This window comes from Pongo abelii, chromosome 7 (genome assembly GCF_028885655.2).
Source record: "Pongo abelii isolate AG06213 chromosome 7, NHGRI_mPonAbe1-v2.0_pri, whole genome shotgun sequence".
NCBI lineage: Eukaryota > Metazoa > Chordata > Mammalia > Primates > Hominidae > Pongo > Pongo abelii.
In genome coordinates this window covers 93832748-93847627 of record NC_071992.2, presented here as the reverse complement: position 1 = coordinate 93847627, position 14880 = coordinate 93832748, and the positions used below count along the sequence as shown (strand labels likewise).

General features: G+C 34.3%; 1 protein-coding gene across 5 annotated transcripts in view; it reads right to left on the bottom strand.

Moving 5' to 3' along the window:
- PKIA (cAMP-dependent protein kinase inhibitor alpha) overlaps positions 1-14880 on the bottom strand; it is an 88939-nt gene that overhangs the window by 13283 nt on the left and 60776 nt on the right. The window contains exon 3 of one of the 5 annotated variants that reach the window (XM_054561792.2): positions 3316-3461. The exons of the other annotated variants lie outside the window; for them this stretch is intronic. The gene's annotated coding sequence lies outside the window, so the exon portion shown is untranslated. The remainder of the gene's footprint in view (positions 1-3315; positions 3462-14880) is intronic. 5 annotated transcript variants of the gene reach the window in all.

Below are 14880 nucleotides of genomic sequence, written 5' to 3'. Positions count from 1 at the left end.
TTCCCTGCCTACCCCCGCCTTGCTTTTGCATCATTCCTGCAAATGTCAGCTTTCTTTTTTATTCCCCCCAATGGCATCATTACTTAATTTCTCCTCTCAAACTTTCTTAGATCAGACTCAAGTACTTTTTTCCCGCTACAATGTTTAACACGTAAAAACTTTAAAATGAGAACTCTTTACCTGTAAATGTTTAAAATGCTAGAAGTACTATCTTTCTTTAGAAAATATTTTTATAATTGGGCAACGAGTGACCTCAAAGCTACTCATAAATTCTTATACTCATTTCTGGTTTACCCCTGTACTATCCCTAATAAAAACAATTTCTTTCTTTTTTTTTCTATGCTCTTTAAATTTTATTTGTATCTTGCTTTCTTACTCTCCATAGCAAATCTTACCTAATAACTTTGTGGAGACCAAGGTCATCATTCATCTTCAATCCTGTTTCTTTATTATCACATATAAAGTCGTCCATCTCTTTATTCAAGAGTCCTTTTGCCCACCATTATTAATATCTGACTGGTGCTCTTGATTCTATCTTCTTCCTTATTATCATTCCTTCAATTCTGCCTCTTGCTTCTGGAGTCAGAATTTTACTTCAGCTACTTCTTTAACACCTTTCAAATTGCTTACATCTTCCCCATTACAAACTCTTTTATCTTTTAACTCTGCATTTTTTAAATCTTTCTTTTCTTTTTTTTTTTTTCCTTTCTTTTGAGACAGGGTCTCGCTTTGTTGCCCAGCCTGGAGTGCAATGGAACAATCATCAACCCTGCATGTTCTTTAAGACATTCATCTCTTTTTCTTTCATTTACTCCCATATAGGAAAAGAGGTAGATACTAATTTTCCCTGCTTCCTCTACACTGCTTTATTTTTAATTCCCCTTGTAATTTTACACATATATCTATTAACTTAGGAGAACTGTTTTCTCAGGAACTATCACTACAGATTATTCACCAAATGCAATAGTCTTTTCACAATAGTCATCCGTATCAAATTGTATTTAGCGTTTTACACTGCACTTTTTTGTTGTTGTTGTTGTTTGTATTTTTTTTTTGAGATGCAATTTTGCTCTTGCTGCCCAGGCTGCAGTGCCGTGGCTTGATCTCGGCTCACCGCAACCTCCGCCTCCTGGGTCGAAGCGATGCTCCTGCCTCAGCCTCCTGAGTAGCTGGGATTACAGGCATGCGCCACCACGCCCAGCTAATTTTGAATTTTTAGTAGAGACGAGGTTTCTCCATGTTGGTCAGGCTGGCCTCAAACTCCCGACCTCAGGTGATCCACCCGCCTCAGCCTCCCAAAGTATTTAAAGTACCAAAGCTCTTGGTATTCTCCTATTGGTCTTCTCAACCTGTTCTCATCTTTCCAGTCACACTCTTTCTCCATCTCCAGGTAGAATAAATAACTTTGTTATTGTGTTGATTTAATTCTGTCTTATGTGAGAATTTATTATTTTCATGTTGACCTCTTTATATCATATTTCTGGGTCTTTGATTTTCGAATCCACTACAACGTATGGCACAGAGTTTTGTATTTTGTTCCTAAATCCACAAATGTATTGTGTAGATTGTTCTTGATTATCTTACTCAAGATCCTCCTTGTTTAAATAACTTGATCGAGGTCATACAGTTGTTCACAGTAAAACTAGGCTAAGAGTATGTGTCCTTTTTCTTCTTTTTGAAATGTTCTTCTCCCTTGGCTGCTGTAGTTACTGTACTCTTTTGGTTGCTTTATAATCTTCCTGTACTTCTTGCTCTTCTCACTACTTACGTCTTAAAATAAATCTTTGTTCTCCTTTTTGTTTTTTATGCTGTTTCTGGTAATCCCATTTACCCTAATAACCTTAACTGCCACTTGTAAATTGATGCTACTCAAATCTGTAATTCTGGGGCCTGACATTTTTTTAAAGCTTCACTAGAGAATTTCTACTGACTATTAAATACTCCACTATGGATGTCTTTAAAATCTCAAATTCAGTATGTTCAAAATGGGATCTCTTGCTTTCTTCATCTCCACCTCTGCTCACAAGACTGTTCATTCTTTCTATTATTTTGTTTATATTTTCACTATTTTTACAGGCATCAATGATAGAAATCTCAGAATTGTATTCAATCACTTCCTCTCACTAATTCTTCACATCTGATCATTTCTCAAACCTCAGTAGTTAATTCCATCTATTCAATGTCTCTTAAATATTCTTCATTCCATTCTTCTGGCAACAGCCTTCATCTCTTTCTCGACTGCTGCAATTGTAGGCTAACAACTCAACTTTATCTAAACCTCTTCTCCAATTTACCCTTTAAAGTATCAGCAGAATTAACTTTATAAAATATAAATAGTACTCAAAAACCTTCAGTTGTTCCTAGGAACCCACAAAACATAGTTCACTTTTTTGATGGCCCTTTAGAGTTTGAAACCAATCTACTTTACTAGCCTCTTTTCTCACAATATCTCTCCTGTTCATAATAAGGTCCAATCACAGCAGCACATGCAATGCTCTTGGTATTCTCCTATTGGTCTTCTCAACCTGTTCTCATCTTTCCAGTCACACTCTTTCTCCATCTCCAGGTAGAATAAATAACTTTGTTATTGTGTTGATTTAATTCTGTCTTATGTGAGAATTTATTATTTTCATGTTGACCTCTTTATATCATATTTCTGGGTCTTTGATTTTCGAATCCACTACAACGTATGGCACAGAGTTTTGTATTTTGTTCCTAAATCCACAAAATGTATTGTGCAGACTGTTCTTGATTATCTTACTCAAGATCCTCCTTGTTTAAGTAACTTGATCGAGGTCATACAGTTGTTCATTAGTAAAACCAGGCTAAGAGTATGTGTCCTTATTCTTACCCAGTTCATTTTCCTGTCTAATAAAATATTTTTTATCAACTTAAGAAGATAAACACAATTATGATCTCTAGCACACTTTCTTTTCTTATATTCACAATTATAACAAAAGATTTTTAAAAATAACAGCAATAGAAAGCATCTAGAATCCCGAGTAATCTAACCTATTTTCACTTTGTTGATGGCTTCCTCTTTTAAGTTTTTTATCAAATATACATGACGAAAGTAGCAAATTAAAGCATGGAATAATTTGTTCTGTCCTCTTGTTAGGGCTTTTTATATCATATATTTAATATTTCAGAGGGTTTATAAATCATTTATCCACTAATCTTTGCAATACCCCTGCTGAGAAAGTCAATTAGCCACAGAAGTACTGCTGGCTGGCAAGTGACAAGTAATATTACCTGCACATTACAAAAGAAGAAACTAAAGCAGCGAAAGGTTAATCGACTTAACCAGTGCCTTACCCAGTCAGCAGCAGTACTGACGTCAGAGAGGGGACCAGGGTTTATTCACATCAAAATCACAAAAGCATTAAGGGCCTGGGGCTGGTGATGTTCTTTGTTATATAATACTCGCCAAATTATTTGTTTTATCTTTTCCTTTACTGGCTCTGTAAGAGTCCAAGGAAGAAAGATACTTTTAAAATCTATAACCTCTCATTAATCTATGACTTGCCCTCCTATGTTAAATAAATACTTAGATTTTCAAAGGATATTAGAACACTGACACAGTTATCAAAATAACTCATATTAACTTTTTCATCTTTAAAATCACAAAAAGGATCCAATCAAGCTCAGTAATATTTTCTGGTCTGTTCCAAGATATAATAATGACCACAAGAATAACAAAACAGCTATGGTTTAATAGTGCCTTATGAATAATAACAATAACAAAAACAAATATCACATATGTGCCACATATCACACTCTGTGTATATGGATTATATAATTTAAATTTCTTAACAACTCTCTCAAAACAGTGTTCTCATTATTTCACTTTAAAAGATGAAATAATAAAGGTTTGGAAATCTTAAGTCATGAAACTAGTAGGTGATTTAACCATTTACAGTTACCATTTTCCAATGTTTGCATTGGGGTATAAACTTCCTTCATTTTCTGTTAATGGTTTGCCATCAATATTTCTTTTTAAATATGTAAGTAGTTTACATTATGTTTTGAGGTATTACTCTATAGGGTGATAGTCTATTGATATCTCAACAGTATCTGGGTTTTGAATATTATGATCTGCTATGCAGAGTATTAATTGACACCACCATCTTTTTCTTGATTTCTGTATTTGTTCTACAAACACTTCCTATTCCATCTCCCACAAATATGGTTTAATTATCCAGGTGATGTTCCTCATATTCAGTTGTCTCACTGTTAGGGCTGTTTTGCCTTGTGATAGTAAAAGCACAATCTGTAGAGACTATGAGTTTGAGAAAGACCTATGAAAATATTAACACCTAAAAAAAAGCTTCCAAAATATTTTTCAAAATGCAAAAGTGAGATTAAAAGCATGTTTTATTAATATTACCAGCACTAATATTACAACTCATGAAATGCATATCCTACTTAGTTATGTAATAAATTATATTAAATATGTGATTTGGGTACATTTTAATATATTTGATAAAATGTAGTGTGGAGCTTCCAAAAGTGCAATTGCCCAGGATGGGAGAAAGCTTAAAAATGGCCCTGCTCATAATGAACTAGAAGTGACTTTGATTGGCAGGTTGAGGCAGAGATGGTAGGCCCTGAGAATAAGGGAGCAGGGGTACAGTGGAGAAGACTACCTGGTGAAATAGGAGAGTCAGAAATTAGTGATTTATTGAGTGGCAAGCATGAAGGTAGAGGATTCTAGGTTGACAATTTTAGAATTGTATCTAGATTTCTAACTTGGATAAATGAGAGGCCAGTGCTGTTTAGTGAAGGCAAAAGGAACAGCAACGTGGAAAGTCTAAGAATGCCACTTTAATATGCCACAATGCTACATTTAAGCTAAACTCGGTGATCTTTTCTTTTCTGAATGAATGAAAATGCATTAATTAAAAACACACATTTCATACACATGTTAATATCTGCTATTCTGCAAGCAAGTATTTTCTGTACAGTGTCTAAATATCTACTCCAATTGAAAAAGTGCTTAAACACTTCAATATGCCTCTTTTCAGCCAAAAAGAAAAACAGTTGCTATGACCATGTTTCAACATATTTTAAATCTACACATAATCACTGCCAATTTATAATATCTTCTCTGCAGATGCTAATTTTCTATATAGCATTTTTATCCCCTTTAACTACCGAAAATCTAATTGTTCAGTATTACAATTAATGTATTTCATTGCTATTACATGTCTGAATGTTGTTAGAATTTTTTGTTAATCTTTTTACTAATGGAATGCTCTTCAGTACAATGTGTAATAACTCTTCTTCTCTGACACTGTTATAAGTTATTTCAAAGATTTTCCATACACTTGTTTTAAATAGAATTTTCAAATATTTCAGGCTAGTTTAAGTCAGTAGAATAGGCTGTAGAGAAAAGAAAATGCTGAAGAGCAGAAATGTGATTTAAATGTAAGTGTAAATAAGAAAGTATCAATTTGGCTAATAAGAAATATACCCATATATATAAAATATATAATGGATATATCAATCAATAGACATTTCAAAATGAGATTATCCACTGAACTATTTTAAAATATTAATAAAAAAAGTGGTCAAATCGCTATACTAACAAAATAAAAAAATTTTAATAAGGTAACAAGATAAACAATATGTGTATTTATTTCGGCCAAGAGACAAGTTGTTATCTGGAAAATCATGACATGTTGTATATTATCAAAATTACTATCAATGTCAAGCAGCTCTACTATTGACTCTATTATCAGGACTAGAAATTATTATTATGACTCTATCCCATTACCAGGAATATTCAAGAAACTACTTAAAATGGTAAACATTAATTTAACAAATAAAAACCAATCCATCTGAGGAAGAGGTCTCCATGAACTGAGACATTAAAAGATCTCAAAATCTTTCCTTTGACTACAATATAAACTACTTGAGATTTATATTTTCTAGTTTGCACTCTAAATTTTAGAAAATGTTTTCTGCACAATTCAGGGTACAAAGTAAATACATAGAAATAAAAATGCTTGAACGTATTACCTTGTGGTACAAATTAGAATGTCTTTCATATTTACATAACTCTAAGATTTTTATTCCAGCATTATGCATTAGTAATGTTTGTGTCTAATTCCCATAATATTTTGTGTCAACCAAACTCATTTGAGTTATAATTAAAAGATCTGGTGCTTATCTTCTAGGCTTTCATCATTGCATGTCACTTCTTTAATTCACACCAACTTTTAATATTTTATAACACAACCAAAGACACTATAAACACATATAATAAGCACTATGCAAATGACTCAGGATAAAACAGGTTTCAGATGTGAAATTACAGCCATGCTTGGCTATACTTCCATCTAAGTGCTTCATCTGAATAGAGGTGTTCAACCCAGCTGCATATATAAATCACCTAGAGTGACTTTTAAACTTACCAATGGCTGGCCCCACTATCAAATCTAATTATTGTCTACATTATAATAATTGTTTTTCAACTGAGAGCTATATTTGATTGGTTGCCAAGGCAGCACACACACACACACACACCCACACACACACACACACTTCCCAGTACTTTTAGAATTATAGAACAGGGTTAATCATAACTATTGAGTTTAAATGTTACTTGTCAACATGTTAAAATGCAAATGAGTTGGGGAAAATTAAAGATAAGCTGTTTTACATATATTTTTAAAAGTCTTATAGAAATCCTTAAGAAATTAATATGAAATGGGAAAACATGAAAATCTTGTTGCTTTCTATACTCCCTCACCTGTGGCAATGCAAACAACAGAAATCATTCTGGGACTTCAATTAACCCATTGATGCCAGAGGTTGCAAATTTCTTTTTTGAAAAGTCAGATTTTGGTGATGACTTTGAGCAGTGGGATATAAATGACTCCCACAAGCTTATAATTCCGATAATGGAACACTAGGCATAAATGGGTTAAGGAAGGTTATAATAGATTAGGTCTAGCCAACATTGTCTCTCTCCCATCTCCCTCTAAGGTATGACAACTCCAGTCCCCACCTTGCTGTCTCCAACTATAATCTCCTCTACTAAAATGTGTTTTTAGACTTACTGTTATACAGTAATTCAACTGTAAAAGACTGCAAATGCAAGCAGAGTCATTTAAAGAAGAAAGGAAAATGCTCTCACCAATTTTTAACACAGAAACAGCATTTTAAGAGTGAGTTACAAAAAAGTAAAGTTGAAAAATATTTCTTACAGCTAATACTTGCAGGTAATGCTATCATCCCTCTCACAAAAGCAAGAGGGATGAGGCATAGAAGGAACGTGGTGTTGAGGGCAATGAAAATAAGCGGTTACTGCAATCTGTTAGCAGCTGCATTCAATTGACTAGAAGACAGGGGTTTCAATGTCATAATTTTTACAGTATTTGCTTGCCATCTGATATTGGGAAAAATATTAATTTCTCTGCACTTCAGTTTTCATGCCTCCAAAATGTGGGTTCTCAAACTAAAGACATATTTCAAAACTTTTCGAGGTCTAAAAATTGCTGATCTTAGTGTCTGTGTGCCCTTCATAAAGGGCAAGTTTTCACAAAGAATGGTATTCTTCTAAAAGGCCTTTGAAGTAAGAAAAACCTATATTTAGAAAGCTCATTCAGTGTCCCTGGGTGTTCTCATGTCTTGCTGCTATTTATAACCAGGTATAGGCCAGTAGACAACAGTTTTGCTTTAACTAAATAAGTGCCCAGGTTTCTGAGAGTTAAAGAGAGGTTTTTCATTTTTCTAAGTGTGGAGTTGAGAAATTGTTGAAAACAGGAATTTTTTTGAACTTGTTTGCTGAATTGCCCAGTTGTTACATGGCCTGACATGGATGATTTAAAAGGTCGCATTTCTGTTTGGATATATAATTGTCACCCTGCTGCTTTATCATCACCCTCTTACAGGGTAAACATGTTCAACTGTTTTGAGTTTGTGAGTGTGAATGTTCCTTATGATTTGTTTTTTCTTATGAATTTCATGCCCATTTATTCCAATTTGAATGCAGGTAGAAATATATAAAGTTTTTGAAGAACGTTTTTTTTTTGAGTTTTTTATTTTATTTTATTATTATTATTATTATACTTTAAGTTTTAGGGTACATGTGCACAATGTGCAGGTTAGTTACATATGTATACATGCGCCATGCTGGTGTGCTGCACCCATTAACTCGTCATTTAGCATTAGGTATATCTCCTAATGCTATCGTATTTTCATTCTTATGAATCTTGTTGATTTTATTGTAATACAGAGAACTTTACTAATTTTATAGACATTTGTAGAGTAAGAACATCAAAAGAAAACAAAAACATTGATACAGTTTGGCTTTGTGTCCCCATCCAAATCACATCTTGAATTGTAATCCCGTAATCCTCACGTGTTGTGGGAGGGACCAAGTGGGAAGTAACTGAATCATGGGGGTGGTTCCCCCCATGCTGTTCTCGTGATAGTGAGTGCTCACAAGATCTGATGGTTTGAAAAGTGTCTGGCATTTCCCCTGCTTGCATTCATTCTCTCTCCTGCCAACCTGTGAAGAGGTGCCTTCCACCATGATTTTAAGTTTCCTGAGGCCTCTCCAGCAATGTGGAACTGTGACTCAATTAAACCTCTTTCCTTCATAAATTATCCAGTCCTGGGTATGTCCTTATAGCAGCGTGAGAATGGACTAATACAAACATCATTAGAAAAAAAATCCCAAAGCCTCAAAAAAAAAAAAACCACACACGAAATATTGCTGGGATTACATGGTATTAGCAAGAGAGATTAGCACCACTAGGCTAGAAGCCAACTACCATTGTAAACAGCTTTTAACTATACTAGCTGCCTGAAGAAGGATTATCTGACTCAGGGATGACTTGTCTTTTGTTCATAATTTTAAAAATACGATCTCACACTTACAAAAACGTTGAAATGACAGTAAAAAAGACAGTAAAAATGGCTTATTTCTCAAGCCATTTGAGAGTTAGCTGTCAACACAATGCCCTGTCAACCCCAAACACTTCCTACAAACATATCCAAATATTAACAAGAAAATCTGACAATTAACACTGATACATTACTATAGTACTGTCTAATCCTCAGACTTGTTCAAGTTTTGTCAATTATCCCAATAATGCCCTTAATAACTAAAGGATTAGCCTAAAATCATGTTTCATTGAGTTGTCCTGTCTTAGTTTCTTTTATCTGGTACATTTTCTTGGATTTCCCTTGAAATTCATAGCCTTAAAACCTTTAAAGATACAGACTAGTTATTTTATAGAATTTAGCTGTTTGTGTTTGTCTCATGATTAGATTCAGAAGATGTGTTCTTTGGCAGGAAAATCACAGTGAAGCTCTATTCTCACCACATCCTACCAACAGACAATTTGGGCAAACTTTTAATTTGTACCCTTATTGGGATACTAATTTTACTCATTTGATTAAAAGGTGCCACCCAGTCTTCTCCACTGTAAAGTTACTTATTTCTTTTTTAACATTAATATATTTTGTGGCAAGATACTTTGTGCTTACGTAAATATCCTATTTCTCACCAAACATAATGTATTCAATTTATTTATATTGATATAAACTCATTGACCATTTTATTATATTAACTATAACGGGTTTCTATTATTATTTATTTTGAAGCTCAGATTGTTCAAGATTTGCCCAGGGGAAATCCCTTCAATTTGGCCAATATGTCCTTTGACATCTCCCCGTCATTCTTTGATATGTTTCTTGCTTCTTGGAACCATATGTTCTAGGGTCATCTTATGCTTTCTCTGCTCTGAATCAGCCATTTCTCCAGAAAGCTCTGGTTCCTTCACTAGGAGAATTGTATCTAGACACCAAGATCTGGACACTAGGTTTGCTCATTGCTATTGGGGAATAGCTGCCCCAGGCCTTTGCAATAGACTGAGCTATGGGATTTATGTGTACGTAGGCATACATACATACATACATGTGAAAACACGTTCATCTACATTTATATAGTCACACACATATATACCTTACATCTATGTTTAATTCTATATTTGCTAAATATATTGAAAACCAGCACTTTCATTCCCCCATTTTCATCCAGCACCAGAGTTCATTCTAGCTTTTGCCTATATCATACTTTAACTTCCTCCTCAGTGACAAATACTGATTACCTTCATCTTTAATATTCACACTTATTAGATCAATCTCCCTGTATTTTAACAAATTATTGTTGCTACCACTTTTCTACCCCATACAACATTCTCCCCACCTAGCACAGACTATAACTATCTGTACTAAGTGGCTGCTGTGGCCACTCCCCCATGTAGACGTCCTTCTCCTTCCAATAACTTTCAACAGCTCACACTAGGCTCCTCTGCGCAGACACCCTCCTTATATTCCTTGGGCTTTAATAGCAAATGCCCAACCATTGCCATACCCTGTATACCCACCCTGCCCATGGTGACAAAGGCTTACTAGGCCTCATCGAATGGCTTTTGTACTAAATTGTTTAAGAAGTGAAAGCACAAGGAAGAGGATGAGGAAAGGAAAGTGGTAAAGAATGGAAAGAAACAATATTTTTTCCTAGAGAATATTAGAAGTGGTTCTTTAGGAAGTTATAAAGACAATATGCAGTATCAGCTAAATAATTAAGCCTAGATTACATATTCTTTACATATCTATATCTATATGCTCTGTATCTTTATACCTATGACATATGTATGCATCATTTTATAGCAATAAAATATATGTGACAAAATTTATAATATTTATCAAAATATTTTAATACTTCACAACTTAAAAAATTACATAGCACAATTCAATGATTAACAGTTCATTTCTATGAATGGATTTTCAAGTCTCCATGCCGAGAGTGCTTGGGATAGTATCTGTAGTGGTCTTTATCGGATCATCTTCCTCTTTTGCCACTCAGGATTCATGTAATCTGCTGGTCCTCAATTGCATACCACTGGTGCTCTGCACCAGCCCATGTTTATCTGAACAAATATACCAGCTTGGTATTTCTCAAAGGGTTGTCTGTAAACCATATGCAGCAGAATCACCTGAAGACCTTGTCAAAAGGCAGGTCCCCAGGCCATCTTGATTTCCTGTTCAGAATCTTTATGGGTGGAAATGGTTGTCTGGAACTCAATTCAGGTGATTCTTATGCATTAAATATTGAAGCCATGGTGTAACTCACATGTCTACAGTTCCTCAGATTTCTCTGTTTAAAATAGACATCTTTGCTCTATCATTTTTGCACTTGTTATTTAATAAACTTGCTCATTGCTAAATGTGTAAATACCCTCCAAAGTAAAATGTATCTATCTTTCACAAAATGTCTCTCACCAAATGTCTCCACAAAATGAAAATGCAACTATCTTCTGAGATCTTATTTTGAGGAATCTTACAGGTCTTCCAGGTTCAGAAAATAACAAGTGCAAAGGTCCTAATGCTGGAAAAGTCTTTTAGGGAAAAACAATCTAGAGGCGAGTGTGTGAGGGGGAAAGTGGTAAATCAGTTTGGACAGTAAGGCAGAAGGAACATTGACTAAGGCCATGTAGGTCAAAGAAAGCAGTTTAATTTGTATTTTAAAAGTGATGGGAGCCAGGGTTTTGGACAGGAATGTTACCTGGTTTAAATTTCTTTGGAAGATTATTCTGGCTATTGTACTTGTTATAAACTAGAAGGACTGTGGCAAGAGGGGAAGGAGGAAGATCCTGTAAGAGACTGCCTGTTGCACTAGGTGAGGCAAGCAATGATGGCTTGCAGTAGGGTGAAGATGGTGAGAGGTAGAGGGATCCAGGATAGATTTTAAAGTTAGAGGTGGAAAGAGCTTCTTATGGACTACATGTAGAAACTGTTGGAAAGTGAAAGTTTAGGGATGAATTCCAAGCTTTTGGCTTGAGCAAATGGAGATGGAAACAACTGGAGTGAAAGTGATAGAAAAAAGTAAACTATTTCATTGTATTTGCTAATTCTGAAATGTCTATGATATATAAAGTAGAGATATTTAGTGGGAAATGGGAATTATGAATCTCAAGCCTGGGTGAGTGGTGAAGGCTAGAGGTATGAATATGGGAGTCATGGTCATCTGCTTGTTGAAGCAATGGGACTAGAATAAAACTCATGTGCACAGACAGAAAACCGTAGAGGGCCAGGAATGAGTTTTAGGGCACTCTAGCAATAAACACTAAGAAATGGAGGCATCACAAAGGAGACCAGGAAGAAATGTGAAGTGAGAAAGGAAGAAAACTAGGAGAGTATGGTGTTCTAAAAGCCAGTCAAACAAAGCATCAATGTTGGAAATTATGAGAGCTTATTTTCCAAAATTTGTTGTATTAAGAACTTAAAACTTGATATTCTAAAGAGAGCTTTTAGTAAACAGAAAAAAATAATGATTTTTTTTTTCTACTAAAAGTGATTGATTGTAACAGCATAAGAACTGGAAATGTGAAAAAGTCATCAAGAATTTAGGTAGAACATGATTTGAAACAAAAGTGTTCATTTAAGATACAAGTACACAATGTTAAGACATAATATTTTGTCTATCAACTGCAGCTACAGCATGCCGTAAGTGAAGATGAATGATTACAGTTTAATATCAAATTCAGCGGAAAATATTTGAGTCTTCATAATTTTTAAATAGATTTTAAAAATAGGCTTGAGACTTGTCATAAGTGAAACAGAATTTTATAAACGATCATAACAATTTTAGAATCAGAATAAAGTTTACATATAAAATGACTTACTTGAATTCACATGGTTCATTTTTATGGGTGAAGACAAAGACTCAGGTTTTCTGATTACTGAGTATTATTTATTACTTTAACACACTGTCTTGAATATCTTCCAACCATCATAAGTCATCTATAAAATGACTAAAAAGGGGCTTATCAGTGATATCTTACATTTTAAAATAAAATTCTAAGTAATTAGAGCTAGGAGAAATAAGACTCATGAGGATTAAATTGTTAAGAAGAGCTTATAAGAGGGGGAAAAAGTAAGAGATACATTTCCACATGGACAGATAGGAGATTTTAGGAGAAAACAATCAAAACTTTATTTATACGTGTTTATATTAGCTTAATGAAACAAAGACAACCATCATGGGACTAGCAGATAATTTTGAATATGAATTTTTGAATATGAAGACTGGTACAGACTAACATCCAATTACACTAAAGACCAGATAAGGTCTTCATTCTATTACAGCATATCAGGAATAAAGATACCTCTTGATACTTTGGTATGTGCCGTTTTGGGAGAATGAACCTTACTACAAAGTGAACATTTATGTCAAGAAGTAGTTTAGTATATAAATTGTAGTCGTATATGAATATGACTCAGTAAATTTAGGTATGTCATGAAAGTTATGTTAGGTTACTTTGAAAAGTTAGAAATGACCAGGTTAACTAACTTTTTTTCTTTTTTTTCAAACTTTTATTTTAGGTTCAGCGGTACATATGCAGGTTGTTATATAGGTAAACTCATGTCAAAGGGGTTTGTTTCATAGATTATTTTGCCACCCAGGCACTAAGCCTAGTATCCAACAGTTATCTTTTCTGCTCCTCCCCCTCCTCCCACGCTCTACCCTCAAAAGGCCCCAGCGTCTGTTGTTCCCTTCTTTGTGTTCAGGAATTCTCATCATTTAGCTCCCACTTGTAAGTGAGAACATGTGGTTGGGGGAGGGATAGCATTAGGAGATATACCTAATGTAAATGATGAGTTAATGGGTGCAGCACACCAACATGGCACATGTATACATATATAACAAACCTGCACGTTGTGCACATGTACCCTAGAACTTAAAGTATAATAAAAAAATAAGTGAGAACATATGGTATTTGGTTTTCTCCTTTTGAATTAGTTTGCTAAGGATGATGGCCTCCAACTCCATTCATGTTCCTACAAAAGACATTATCTCATTCTTTTTTATGGCTACATAGTATTCCATGGTGTATATGTACCATATTTTCTTTATCCAGTCTATCATCGATGGGCATTTAGGTTGATTCCATGTCTTTGCTATTGTGAATGGTGCTGCAAAGAACATTTGTATGCATGTGTCTTTATAATAGAATGATTTATATTCCTCTAGGTATATAAAACCAGTAATGTGATTGCTGGGTCTAATGGTAGTTACTTTTCTTTTTAATGCCAGAATAACTGTTACATAAAATATCTCACTATGCCACTGTCAAAGACAAAATCCTGGGACTGCAGAGGTCCATTGTCTAACCACCTAAAGCTGCACAGTTCACTCATTAGCCACATGTGGCTTTTGAACCCTTTAAATGCAGGGTAGTTTGACCCAGGTGCTAAAATTTTAATTTAATTTTATTTTATTTTATTTACATTTATTTTTCAAAAAAACACATGGCTAATGGATACAGCATTAGACAGCACTGAGAACATTCCCATTATCACAGAAACTTCTATGGAACAGAGCGGATCTACAACATTTAAAAACTTTTTACATTTATTCTTCTTTGTTAAGAAAATTGACTCTTATTAACAGGTAATATTAGCAAGATGGTAGATACAAGCTCAAGCTCCAAAAACCTATTTAACTTGATTGAACTTAAATAACAATGAGAAATAAGTATGAAAAGATAAATAGAAAATGAACATAAGATATTCTTCAGAATTTTCCAGAATAGGAAATATAGTGACTATTAAACAGATGAAAAGATTTTCAACCTATTGGTAATTAGAGAAATGCAAACTAAAACTATTAGAGACGAATTATGTTTCCCAGAAATTCATATGTTGAAGCCTGAGTTCTCAGTGTGACTGCATTTGGAGATAGGCCCTTTAAAGAAGTCATTTAGGTTAAATAAGGTCTTAAACATGAGGCTGTAATCCAATATGACTGGATTCCTTATAAGAAGAAAAAGACTCCAGGGATGCGTGCAAACAGGGAAA